General features: G+C 39.5%; 1 protein-coding gene across 1 annotated transcript in view; it reads left to right on the top strand.

The window, feature by feature from the left end:
- Positions 1-14,205, top strand: part of PDGFD (platelet derived growth factor D) — a 139,123-nt gene that overhangs the window by 58,914 nt on the left and 66,004 nt on the right. The window lies entirely within an intron of this gene.

Raw genomic sequence — 14,205 nt, 5'->3', positions numbered from 1 at the left:
AGAGTTTTACCTTTGGAAAAAAGCAAGTCTTCCATAAAGATCCTATTTGTTCCTGAAATCCAAAAAACTAAACCCCTTCTTTGGGCTATTTCTTATCTTGGAAAATTTTTTCCTTGCATTGTAGCCCTAAATACCTTTTTTTAAAGCTGCTCTTTTTTTTGTTGACTGTAGCATATCAGAGCCCCCTGACCTGAAGTCCAACATGCTGTTCAGCTCCATTACAGAGCCTTGCTTGCTTTGAGTGCACGTGGACATGGGTGTGCAGGACCATTTGCTTCCACCATGACAGCTCTGTCAGATTGGCATCCTGACCTGGCTTTGGACCTCAGGACATAGAGCAAACCAAATAAATCATGAGTGCGGAATGCCACCATCCCATGGTCCATTGCTGGGCTGGCTGAGCTACACGCAGTTCTTGCAGCAAGCATGGGCTACAAATACAGTATAGCCCATTATTTAATTTTTGACAACCAAATGCCCACAATCTTATCTCTGCTAGGACAGATAATCCTGAGAGGGTAGGGAGTGAATTTTGCATATATTGTTCACGCTTGTTAGAAAACAAAGAGAATGCAGTGACTGGTCTCATTCCAGGCGTTCAGGTCCATATGTAATTTCAGAGACATGAGACGTCGCACCAAGTGCTGTTGAGGGGCTTCAGATCCCTTTGGCAAAGGCCAGGAACTTCCTTCACCTCAGTCTCGCCCTGAGCATGGGCGAAGTTCTCTGAATAGCTATCTGGTTCTCAAGGTCAAAAGTGGTGCTTATTGAATATGGACTTATGAAAACAGCTATTTAAAAAAATATATTTTTTCTATGCTATATGCCTGACTAAGTGTGATCTGAATGTCTTCAGAATATGAAGGAGCAGCTGCTGGGTCCCGTAGGACTTTTATCTGACTCACATTATAAAGCCAAGGTGCTGCTGCAAAGGAAAAATTCTGCAAGGTTCCTGGAATTTTTTATAGGGTCACAGAAAACTATCTCCCCTGTAGTTGAACTGTACATATCTGCCTTGTAAATTGTAAATTTTTGCTTCATTTGTATGAAATGAGGGGTTTGGAGAAAAAAAAATAAAACTCACAAAAAAGACTGCAAATAAAAGCCATCTCCCCTCATAGTAATTGACATCTTTATTGCTTGTTTGCTTCTACTACTGCTGTTTTAAGACATTGTCTAGATTGCACAAAATTTCATGATGTTGCCACCATAACTGTGAGTTTGATTATTTGTTCTAACCCTCTTTTCTTTACCCAATATTGTAATTGGCTTTTTTTGCTAAGTTGACCCTTCCTTTTTTTAAACATGGGTTCCCTATGAAGGCTACACTAAAAGTACCTGTACAAAAAAAACCAGACAATACTGTTTTAGCAACTTCTCCTTCTGTACACATTGACCTTTTCCATCAACAGAACAACCATTGACACACATGCTCCTTCCAGTGCTTAGGATACAAAGTGGAATAAATTGATACAGCTGCTAATCTATTTTTCTGCCTTTTTGATATGTGTGTGCTTTCAAAGCAGCAAGTAGGAGAAGTGATTGGGTTCCAAAATGAATTGTGACAAGTAATGATCCTCATACCTGTCAAACACACATATATGCTGTCACACTGGATGAAACTGAAGTAGAGATGTTGTCTGCTTTGCTAGATAATTTCTGGGAAAGGACAGGGTTAGAAATTAATGCAGCTTGAAGCTACTTTCTCTGCATTCTTTTTCCATCCTTTATTTTGCTGATTTGAAAGATATTTTAGATGCCCTGTGCAGTCCGTGAGATGTGGTTACATCCTTCTCAGAGTCCATCATTGGCACAGAATTTGGAGAATTAAAGTCATACCTGAATTTAGTGGAAAAAGAATACCGTTACTTTTTTGATGTAGTTTTAATTAGCTTTGCTCATTATCCCTCAAGGCATCTAGAAGAAATCAGATTCATGAACATCTATTCCATCCTGCTGCTAGAATCAAGCTGGGGGACTCCTGTATGTTGAGTTGTTAATCTTTCCTTGTAAGTAGCCAAGTGCCATATCTCTTTCCCATATGCAGGTATCAGTTATCACAAATATTTGTGTCTGCCAGGCTGTTTCCTCTCACATGTTCTCACTCTGCTTTTCCCTGGCCACAATTACATCTGTGCCATAATTTTTATTTTCTTCTTAAAAATGTCATTGCAGAGGTGTTACCACCATTTCGAATTGCCCCAGCCTTGGCCAGCAGCAGCCCCATCTGATTTGGGGGATTTGCCAGAGATTGGCTCTGCCAGACATTGGGAAAGCATCTGGCAGCTTCTCACAGAAGCCACCCCTCATACCAAAACCTGGCCACGCAAAATCCAATGCAGCATTTTGTCAGGTAACTCCTGATCCCTGATCTTCACATTTGAGGTTAAGAAAGGGCAATTTTGGCATTATCTGATTTCCAGAGATCTCTCTGATCCTTCTTATTAAGACACTCAGTCTGAAACGGAGAGTGGGGCTGGCCTTGGAAAATGCTCACCATGAACCCTTGAAGGTCAGGTGCTTGCTGTTCATGTCAGGATATTCTGCCCATTCTGCCCGTGTTTTACTGCATGACCTTGAAGGGATCAGTAAAGTGCTGCAGCCATAGCATCTTTGGGACCTCTTTCCTAGAGTGGTCTTTAGAATGCTGCCAAATGCTGTGAAGTAAAATTAATAAGGAGAAAGACAAAGACAGCAGAATGTCTTAGTATAATTGAACTCAGGAGTTGAGCAAGCAAGAGAGAGGCAGTAGGAAACCAACCTTCATTTGTTCTTCTGTGCAGAACCATTGTTTCTAATCTAATACATTTTGACTGTGGGCTATAGCCTGTATGCTGTCAAAGTTAAAATGGATGTTCATGATGTTCTGTTTTGATTTTATCATTTGTGAACTTTTTGTCTAGCAATAATGTATTTGTTGATTCTTGGATACATATCAATACTTACCTTGTCCCCATTTTTCTCTTTCCTTTTTTTTTAACTGACACTGTGATTATAACCTGTAGATAATGGATTTAGATAATGATTTGGGTTTGGTGTGATTGGGTTATTGGTTTATTTATTTATTAATTAGATAGCTAACTGCAGCCTGTTATCTCACAACTGCTCTGAAATCAGCTCTTCAGTGAGGTTTGAAAGAAGGGGATCCCAAATTTTGCTTCTTTTGTCTGTGTATTGTACTCTAGCTTCAGCCATGGACTTTCTGAATGAGGGTGGTCCTGCGTGTCCTCAAGACCAGTCTAGGTATTACTGTGGTGTGTTTTAGCACCTTTAGGAACAACTAAGAGGCATGAACAATAATTCTTTTCATACATTATTGAGTTTCTTTTTCACAGTAGTATTCACCTGTTCTTGTATCAGTGATGCATATAAAAACACAGAGAAATAATACTGCTTTGAGCTTCAGTTATGACTGGATTGTTCTCTGTAGAAATTCTCTCACTTTGGGAATTATTTATCTTAGTGCTCCATAAAGCTTGCTGATTGTCACAAAAATATACTTAATCCAAATTGCTGACTTCTATTTCTGGAAATTTGGTGTTGTGCAATGACTTCCCTGAAGCAAACAGTGCAGGAGAGAGTGCATCAGGTTCAGATCTCGGGTGTCTAGTCAGTTCTGAGTCTCTTTCTCTAATGTAATTGCAATATCTAGACATAGAAAATGTCATTAAAAATGTTGCAGGAAAGCCTGATTGTTATAAGAAAAATGTTCTGAATGATTTGAATCCAGTCAAAAATACTTGTAAGACTACAGTAGGCATAAGATTTTCACATTTTGGTGGTGAAGACGACCAAAATAGTGTTGCCCATGATTTTTCTTTAGCAGAAACAAATGAGTATTGCACAAAACAATTGTATTCTGAAGAGGAGCAAGTTCTTCTTCTTACATAGTGCATAATGCTTATGCAAGATCAGTAATTTTTGATATTATGAATTCTGTCCACGGCTTCTCTTCTCTTTAATTTCTTTGCCTGTATTCTATGTATTTTTTTAAAGAAAGGTTTGGAAGTTTTTAAAATAAATGTTGATATTAATATATGTTTTTAGCAACCACTTTCTAGTGGTAAATTATTCACAAAAATTTTAAAAAAAGGTGAAATAAAAGTTTTTGATGTAATGCTGGAGTATTTTTCCTTTACAGGTTTAGGAAAATGTCTGTTGAGAACACAGCTTTCTAAATAATAATTGAACCTTTATATTCCAGATCAGATGTCACTTTAAAAGGGAAGTGTTCGCATCTTTTCTTCCTGTCTTTCTCTAACTACTTTTGCACTGCTTTTACCATAAGTACAGCCACATTTTTCAGCCTTTTTCCTTCAAAAGAATCAAAGTCAAGAGTCGATTGCATCTATACTGTTGCCATGGCTGGAATGCAATTTCTTCAATATTTTAAGCTTGTACTGCAACCCCTGAATGGACACAGATTATTGAACAATAGTAAGATAATGCAGAGAAATCTTCAGTCTCTCATTGTGTTGAAAATGTTTGCTTAATTCTGCCTTTAAAGATCAGTAGTTTTGCTGGGATATATTCCGTTCCTTTGATGTTTCAATATTAGAAGCTATAGCTCTTTCAGATAACGTTAACAGAAGTGATGTTTCTGTTGAAATCTTGATGGTTGGCAGAGTTCTCTCACTAATATGTGAACCAACTGAAGGGACTTTGCACACCTTAATCTGATTCTCATACTAAAACACTTGGGTTCAGAGAATATGAGGTGTATTGTGATGGGATTTTAAATTTGCTTTGGTCAAGGTTTTGGATTTGGATTTGATTTTTTTTCCTTGTTTTTTTCATCTGTCAAATTCCCTGGGGAGTTTTTGCATTGACTTTAGTAGCATTTGAACAGGGCACATAGGAGTCTGAAAAACACGGTTACCTTGCCAGGGAGTTGTTTTCCTTGATCTGTTAAACCAAGCATTGATTTTGCTCCCCCATGTGCGCTGAATGCACTTCAGAATTAAAGCCTGCTTTTATTAGCAGTTTTTAAGGCAGGGAGCAGTGTGATGTCTTCCTGAGCATCTTTAGAGAACAGCAGCATCACAGTGCCTAGAAGAGCTTTGCAATCTATGTGTGTTAATTACTGCTAAAAATTCTTACAATAAAGTAGGTATGATTCTACTTATGAGTTTTGCTAAAACATGGAGTCCAGCCCTGGCATCTCACTGGCATGCAGTAAGGAAGCCTGTTGTTTAAGTCAGGAGTGGTTTATCTCTTCTCCATTTTCGTCAAGGTTTTCACTTCCAGGAGAAAAGCTCTGGTCCCAGTGGTCTGGAGAGTGTGCTTCGTCTGCCCTTCCTGCACTCCCCAGTCTGGCATGAGTAGAAGGGAGATCTTAAAAAATCCACTTCTAAACCTCACCAGTGGGACCCAGACACAAAAACAGAGAGGATCAGTGAAAATCCTGTGTACCCAAAGGCATTCTGATTTTTTTCTTTTTAAGCCAATTCAATTAGTCTAACTAAAAATGTTAATTTTTCTTGCAATCTTCCTTTTCTACCCTCAGACCATATAGTGTTTTTCTACTGGCAAATGATGGGCATATAATTAGTTATGGATGTGAATATGACTTGCCTTTTATATGTTCTTCTCTTACTTGTCATTGTTGCACTTACCTGGTTTTTGTGCTCCATCTCCAGTTCTTTTCCTGTCCTGCCAGTTGTCATCACAGCAACTTTTGCAGAAGGGTTTTATATAACCATATGGTGCCTAGCTCAGGAAACGCCTTGAATCCTGAGGACTACAGGTTGCTGCCATGATGCATTTTAAGAGCAACAGCCATATCGTGAAGAGACATCTTGTCACTGAAGGTGTCCCCAGGCAGATGTGGCGTGCTGCTCTGCCATCCCGGGAGGAAGGCTTCCAGGAGGCTGTGGGCACGTCTGTCCTGCACTGTACACTGTAAAGCAGGAACCAGTGGGGCGTTTTTTCCGGAGTATTGTGTATCTGTGGTTTAGTTAGGTGTGAAAACCTTCTGTAGACCTTACTGTGTTCAAAGGAGAAAGCAGATTGAGAAATGTGTTGCCTGTCATCCTGACCAATGATATACAAGCAGTCTGCTGGGGTTTTTTGTGTGATTACAAAAGGAGGGGAGGGAGGAGATGGAAGGCTCACACAGCAGATGATGTGATTGATCAACATGTTAACTAGTGTAGCAAAATCCCATCTGTTTATATGGTTTACATCTTTCCCAGCTATGAAGCGGGGATGAGGAGAAAAGCACAGAAACAAAATCCATCATAAATGAACAATTGGAGCCCAGTCCTGTTACTGATGAAACTAGCACAGTTTCAAGAAGAATAAGATCGTGTCTTAAGAAGGAATCTACATGAACATTCGCTAATACTATCCTCCCCAAATTTTGCTTGGCAAGAAAGTGGGGCTTTTTCTCTCACAGTCTCTATTTTTTGTCCAAAATGTATTAAAGCCACTGGGTGTCTTCTGCAATAATCAAACAGAATCTAGATTAAAGGATATTATAACAAGGGAGCCTTTCATAACTAATTGCTACTCAATTGTGGTTGGAGTTTTTCAGTTTCTGTCTTCTTGGTTTCTCTTATTCCTGGCAGTGGAAGTGAGCGGGATAGTAAAATATACTGAGATCCACACCTATTCTGATAATTGCATTTCTTCCTGTTAAAATATGATGACACTTAAAAAATTATTGGTGCTGTGAGCAGATTCTATGGAGTAACAGCACCATGTCTGCCTTGCTTCTTTCCATAGTTTCTACGAAACAAGTAGCTGAAGTGGCTTTAATTCTGAATGAAGCAATGTTTATGGTTTCTGTAATCACTGTTTACTTTCAGTAAGAGAGCTTTTTCAAGTAATGGGAATAAAATATATTCTTCTATCAATCTGTCTAAACATTAAGAATGCTATGTAGAAAACTATTATAATTTAATCATAAATGTACTCATCTAGGGGGGAAAAAATCACCAGAGGCATACATGCAGAAATGTCTTAGCTGTGTATGCAGATTCTCAAAAAAAGGGCTGTGAATGTATAATTCTGCATGCACAGAAGTTCAGACTGTCAACATTTTGAATTCTGTCACAGTATGCGTGCTCCATGGCGTGCCTGATAAAAAGCTTTTGTAATCTGTCAGAAAATGATCTCTTACAAACACAGAATCAGGGGTAATTCGTGTCCAGTCAGTCTGTCTTTGAGATGATCTGGATGTGGGCTGGGACAGAAGGTGGAAAGTAAAGACCTGCAGAAGGTGTGATGCTCACAGATATCTAAGAAGAGAGGTGGCAATTTTACAGTGAAGTTAAGAAATACAATTCTGCCAGAATTGTAGAACAGATGTGATGCCCAAGCGGTATTTTTGGATCTAACCACAATTTGGAGTACAAATAATATGAGTAATGACAAATGTATTGGTTCTCCTTATAAAGTAATACAGTGTCCAGTCTCCCTGAATTGCAGATTTTGTCTGAATCCCGGGGTAATTTAGGTCGCTTTGGTGGTATCTCTTCAACACATGACCTCCTAGGACTCCAGTCTTTTTCCCATTCTGTTTGTCAACACCTACCATATCAGAGACTTGGTCTTAGTCTGCAGGAAGTCACTGTGTATTAAAAATATTTCCGCTGGTACCATGATGCTGATAATTTATAGTTCTAACGTGTCTCATATCTTTTCCAGCAGCCAAGAAAACTCCCTTCTCTTATCTGCCACTGTTTAATTTAGAGAGAAATACTTTCTTTCAGGGTCTCTCACAAACCTTAGATACTTATGGTAGCATCAGTTGCCTTGAAAGTCTTTGTGTCCGGCTCCTTAATTTTTGTATCTGAGAGAAGATACAGTCTTCTGGCTTCCCTATAATCAGCCAGTGTTATGTTCTGGTAGAAAGCTGTTCTCTGCAAACCTTTTTCTGTACAACATTTGGTGCAGTTTATGAGCTCTTGTCTTTTAGGGGGAGAAAGAAGTTGATCTTTACATCCATTCTATTCATTCTCATTTAAGAAAAAAAATCCCTGCTTTTTAAAATTTTTCTTTTCTTTTTCAAACCTGTAGTTGGCTTGAGTTGTTTTTTTTTTTTTCTGTTAATATTTCTTTTTTAAAAATGGTGCTGCCAGTGGACTTTTTTGAAACCACCTCCTCCAATTTTTTTTTTTTGAGCTCTTGGATTCAGCTCTTGGATTTCTTCATTAATTGTTATAGTACATAAAGACTGATAATTCTGCATTTTGACAAAACAGCCACATGTATTTGGAGAATGTGAAGTACTCAGCACATATATAATTGATTCCTAGGTTTTTAATGATTAGTTAGCATTTCTTTCAGAACTTGCTTTTTAAAAGCAGTCTTTTTATAGCCATATGGAAATATTTCAGATGATTAAAGAAAGAGAGGAAAAAAATCCCTAAAGTTAAGTATTGTATGCATGAATCTGGCATTGACAAGATTTTATGTGAATTTTGAAATAAGGCCCTGAAAGTATCTATGTGTTTACATCAGTGACAGACATTACATTAGTTTTTAAAGATCCACAAATGGTATAGCATCTGAGTCTTTTTATAAGTGGTAAACTGTGTATTTCAATCTCAAATTCTTATTTCAAAATCTGTGTTTTAGCTCTGTGCAGTAGTGGCAATTTTGTGACCAGGAAAGGAAAAAACCATGATAGGAACAATTGCCTGGGTGAAAGCTCAGTTTGTGTCATGTGAGCAATACTGGTTTGCACTGGTTGAGGAGCTGAAATTCTCCTGAATCACATGGGAGTCCCCAGTGCATGGGGGTGAGACTTTCAAGGGTGCCTGACTTGCTGATCCCAGCAAATTCTAACAGCACTTAAGGTGTGGAAAGAGTGAATAAAAATCAAACATTTTACTGAATTCAGCTATTACATTTATGTACAGAAGATAATTTGGAAATGACAAAACCCAATATATTAATACTTGTGTAAAAACAAATGCAAATGTTTTCCTTTGAATCAAACAACTCAGTCCATGTTGATATAATTAGGAATCTTCCCCAACTTAACCTGCAAATAAAAAAAAACATGCATAAGTTCTCCAATTCTGTTTAATAGGTCAGAGAGGCACACCTTGAATTTTCCCTATGAGCCAATTAAGTTCAATTTCTCGTGAGTTCAGTGTATCACAGCACTGGGCACTTATTGCTGCTGGTCCTGTTCAGATTAAAGTTTTCTCTTCCCCTTTTCACCTCCTGCTTTGGTCAGATCCTCAGCTGGTGTAAATAGCTGTGATCACTGTAGGGATGCTGCTGATTTACACAAGCAGGTGATCTGGTTCCAGGCTGTCTTACTGCTCTATGAAAATGGATTTGGTGAGCAAGCTTCTTTTGTAAATGTCTGAGCTGAGTTTATTAACATCTTAGTATGCCTCAGACAAGCAAGGGGTTTTTTTTAGAGTGTTTTCATTTTATTTCTTAGGAGAATGTTATGTTTATTCTTTCTTTATTACTTAAAGGCTGCATTGGAGAAACAAATTGTCCATTGAGATGGGTTTAGTGGGGCGTTTGTTTTGTTCTTGACAGAATGGTTCTCTGCATCCATTAAAAAGTAGGAAGAAAAAAGAAAGGCATTTTATTTAAAGCTTTATGTATGAAATAACCAAGCAAATGTGTATGTGGCTAGACTTGAACTGGTAGGTTGGGGACCACCAGTCCCTTAATTAAAGTGAATGAATCAGGGAAGACTCTCAGCCTTTACCTTGCAGCTGTAGCAGACAAACCCTCAGCTGGTGGGAACCTGGGGTTTTGCTGGGCTTTTAGGGTTTCTGGATGCTTTTTGGGGAATGCCACCACCTTCTGCATGTCAGGACTGACCCTTGCTGCTCCTGGGCAGGGAGGGAGGGAAGAAGAGAGAGAGAGAGGGAAAATTGCCTTCTCCTTGGCAAATATGTGCTGCACAAATCATGGTAGTGTTTGCAAATGTCAGTATGGGCTTAAAAAACTCCTACGGGCCTGTAATTGAGAGAAGTGCATGGATGTGAGCAGTCTGTGCCATTGCATACTCCATCCTGTCCTTAGCCCGTGATGCCCCTGTGGAGTGCAGTGAGAGCGATGGCTCTGACACGCTGCCCCTCGTTTTGGGCAATGAAAGGGCAAAGACTGGGCTGGCAAATCTGCTATGTGGGAAGGAGGTGGCGTGAAATGTCTCGCTGTGATTCCACCAGTGCTCTTGGAGCCTCTCTTAGCTGGTGTCTGCTCCCCTCCCCTCCCCTACCGCTGTAGCCAAGGCCAGCATCTCACTGGTCCTTGCAGCTGCCCAGTGCCACTGGGAGCAGAGAGGAGAAATGGCCAGTCATGGAGAGTATCAGTGTCTGTAACAGCTCATGAGGTTCGCCAGGTGGGAACCTTTTTTTAGGAGCAAATGAGAAGTGAAGGTCTGAGAAAGATGGAGCTGTTGTGAGATGGGGAGCGCCACAAAAATGCAAAAAATGAACAACTTTAAATAAAATAAATCAGTACATAGGCCAGCAAATGATAGGACAGCAGTGCTACGTACTTAAACTTCTCAAACCTGATTTTAGTAACATGCAATGAAGCTGTCATTTACCAAAGTTGTCAGTTACTTAATTATAGTTTATACTAGATGTTATTTAAGGTCATACTTGTGTTATTTTCTTATTTACAGTCTAAACTATAAAAAGACCCAGAACATTTCACCCCAGGGAATCCAAAAATGGTTGCTGCTATGTTATCTAGAGTGTCTACTGTAAAGTAGGACTTCTGAAGTCTCTAAATCAAGAAAGGTTTAAAATTTCATCCTTTTCTTCCATAGCTTCCATAGAAAAGACTGAGATAAACTAAGGAAGAACAAATAAATGAAACAGGTTGGAAGTTCAAACAAGAAAAAGAGTGGTCTCTGGAATTCTTGCCAATAAATAGATATCAGAAAAATACAGTTTTGACACCAAATTTGTCATTAATCCAGCTTTCATATTTGTTCTTCCAAGATTAATTTTTTTTTCTTTCTTGTGTCAAACACATGAACAAAAAAATTTTTCTCACATAGTATATTCCATTGCTGTTATAAGTAGAGATGTTTTTTTTGTCTTACTGGACTGTAATTCTAGATGCCAAAAAAATATGCAAAGCCAATTGAGTAGAAGCCATTTGTTTGGGTAGTCCAAAGAGTGCCAAGGTATCCTTATGCATTTCAAGCATTAGTGTGGAAAACAGTTTTTGCAGGAAATGGTGCAATATGTCCCTGTCTCCCTTCAATAGCTCTGATACAGGGTGTTAATGAAATGATGTGAGAGTACTGTATTTACTGGACTTTCTCACCCTTTTTATCTCCCTTACATAAGCCTCTTATCTGGCTCCTCTTTGCCAAACAGCTGCTCGGAGCTGTGTTTAATAGTCAGCACGCAGCTGTGCCCTCTGAACGGACAGGACCTCAGCACATGGTGTTCACCCAGATGTGCAGCATCAGTATCAGCATGGAACTGGGGTGACACAGGAGTGAAATAGTCCCCCTTGACCTCCCCTTCTAAAACAGATGGAGGCTAGACCTTCTCACCTGCAGGCTGCAAGCCTCGGTGGCTTGGTGTTGATCTCTTGGGTTTCACAGGCTCTCAGGGACCTATTCTGGGTCATGCCTCAGCCAAGCATCCAAGTCCTGCCTGTTGTGCAGACACATGCATACCACCATTGTGTGCATTTCTCCTTTTTTGCTGTGCAATCTACATCAGGAAGTGTAAAGCAAAACCTGAGATTGCTCCCTTAAATCCTCTGCTGTGATATCTGCAGGCATTTCTCCTCAGTATTATGCTTTCAGCTAGGTGGGGGCAAACTGGGTTTGGTTGGTTCACCGTGTCTCTCTGGAAGCTTTAATGTGAAGGGGTGCTGATGGTGTCTGCTGGTTACTCTGAAGTAATCTCATGTGTCTTCTGAAAGCTGGAGGAGTGAAATGTGTCCCTTTGTGTTCCTGCTAGTGAGATCTGTAGCCAAAGCTGGCTGAATTTTTCATTGTAACCGCTGCATTCTTCTTTTAGTCAAACATTTCACTGAATCCACAGTCAAAGATGACTTTGAAGTTTGGCTTTGTCTCCAGTGCAACTGCACAGGGGACTCCAGCTTTCCGTTTAAAAGTGAGAGTTCATTGAAGGTCTATGAAAGTGAAGGATTATTTAATTACATCCTGATTTGCCAATAGTATACTCAGCCCTGCTCAGAGCATAAAGATACATAATGTCTGCTCCCCGTGGAGTCTTAGCAAAGTTCTGGTTATCATTGCCTCCACACAGGTTTCAGCGTGCTTTCATCTGCTCACATAGGATCTGTTGTGCCTCTAACATAACAAACCTAAGAGTAAGTTAGGCTCTTCCTTTTTTTCCATCAACATCCCCCTATACAGCCTAGAAAGAATGTTTCCAATAACTTCCTCTTGGTAATGAGCCAAACAGCTGTTTTTCCAGAAAGGGCTTGGGAAGCTGAGGTGTGTAAATCAAACCTTTGGAGATAGCTCTTTTTCCAATTTTGGTTTTGGCTTATGGTGGTCAGGATGTGTCTGTACTGGTAAGATAGATGGTTGCTGCCCGTGGTACAGCAGCTCCTGAGCTAGTGGGCTATGCTGTTACACACCAGTATCATCTTCCCAGCCACTTGTCCCTAAATATTGGCAGTGAATGAGCTCTCCTGCACTCCACCACATGTAGTTTTGTTCCTAGGTGAAGGACTAAGGAAATGTCTAGATGATCCTTTGGTGCAGGATCATAACAATAAAAGAAAGCCACAGCCAAGAATTTTATGTGCCTGGAAACTTTGTTGAATTGCAGTATCTATCCACACGACAGCTCTGCAGCATTCTGATGCCAGACCTCCAGAGAAAATCCTAAGCACTTACAGGAAAGATCCCCTGCACTTCAAGTTCTCAGTACTTTCAGAATGCATGACTTAAATTACTTTCCGGACTGGGAATTTTGTTTCTCAACATGGGTTTTATCTAAATGATGTAACGCCGCCCCAGTGGCCCTGGTCGTGTTCTGCCTTCATTCCAGGAAAAGATCTCAATGCCTTCTGCTCTCCTTGCACCAGTGCTGTGGTGTTCAGCAGAAGAAAACTGAGACATAGGGGCAAAAAGAGGCTGTGGTGTGCTCTGCTCTGGTCTGAACTGTCAGAGACTGATGACAGTGCCTTGGAGTAGAAAGTAGAAAAGCTGCTGGGTCTTTAATTTTTGGCTTAATCTTGAGACCTAGTCCTTGCGCCAAGAATTTTTCCTGCATTTTACCTCTATCCATTCCTTGGAAAATGGACAAGCCATCTTTAAGCAATATCCAGAAGCTATCTGTCCCTTGAGAGTAGACAGAAGTGGTCTGAATTTTCTTGAGCAAGTAGAAGAATCACAACACAGGCTTCTGTTTCCTTGGAGGAGATTAAGCTGTGTCCTCATTTTGAGAATGGAGTTCATTTTTTAGCTGTTAGGCTAGTCTACAAAAAGGAACAGACTACTACCAATCATACTTTAATGAATTGAGATCTGCCTTTTTAAAAAAGATTAAGGTAACTTTATGGTATTAGGTATTTAGTGCACCTGCCTTAAAGGGACTGAAGTATCCTCACAAGCTTTTATATTTGTGCAGTTGGTTGGTGTGTGGACTCTAAGACACAAAAAAACATGTCCATGGCAAATGGAGTCCAAGGAAAGGATGTCTGTTAGAATTCTTTTGCCAGACTTTCCATTATAAGAAGTGACCTTTCACTCCCTTTCAGACATTTTAGATCTTCAGTGCTGACACAGAGGGTAAGGAAACATCACATCACAAGAGAAAATTGCCTTGATTTGTCTTATGGAACACATCTCCTTTTACTGCCCAATGTCCCAACATGTGACCTCCACTCTGTAATTGCCTATGTATCTACTACAATATGTTCAACATGAGAAGACTTTCCCCTTTTGATTGGATTTTCTTTTTCCTTCTATCAGCATTTTTTTTCTGTAAAAAAATTCCATGTCTTGTTCAGACATAGAAGTACTTGAGTGAAACAGTTTCTAAAACAGTATTTTAAAACAGATTCTCTTTTAAGACTTGAGCTATGCCAGATTTACAAGGCAAAAAGTCTTTGTTTGGTTGTAAAAAAGTGAAAAATAATGAAGAGAAAATGGGAAAATGGAAAAGGAATATATTTTTGTGTATATATGAAAATATATTTTCAGGAGAATTTGAAGGAAGCTTCCCATAAAGGTCTAGTTTCTTGAAGCCATTGCCTAAACAGGAAAATTCAGAG

The sequence above is a fragment of the Molothrus aeneus genome, chromosome 2 (genome assembly GCF_037042795.1).
Source record: "Molothrus aeneus isolate 106 chromosome 2, BPBGC_Maene_1.0, whole genome shotgun sequence".
Taxonomy (NCBI): domain Eukaryota; kingdom Metazoa; phylum Chordata; class Aves; order Passeriformes; family Icteridae; genus Molothrus; species Molothrus aeneus.
The sequence above is the reverse complement of the archived record's forward strand: the minus strand, read 5'-3'. Positions and strand labels throughout refer to the sequence as shown.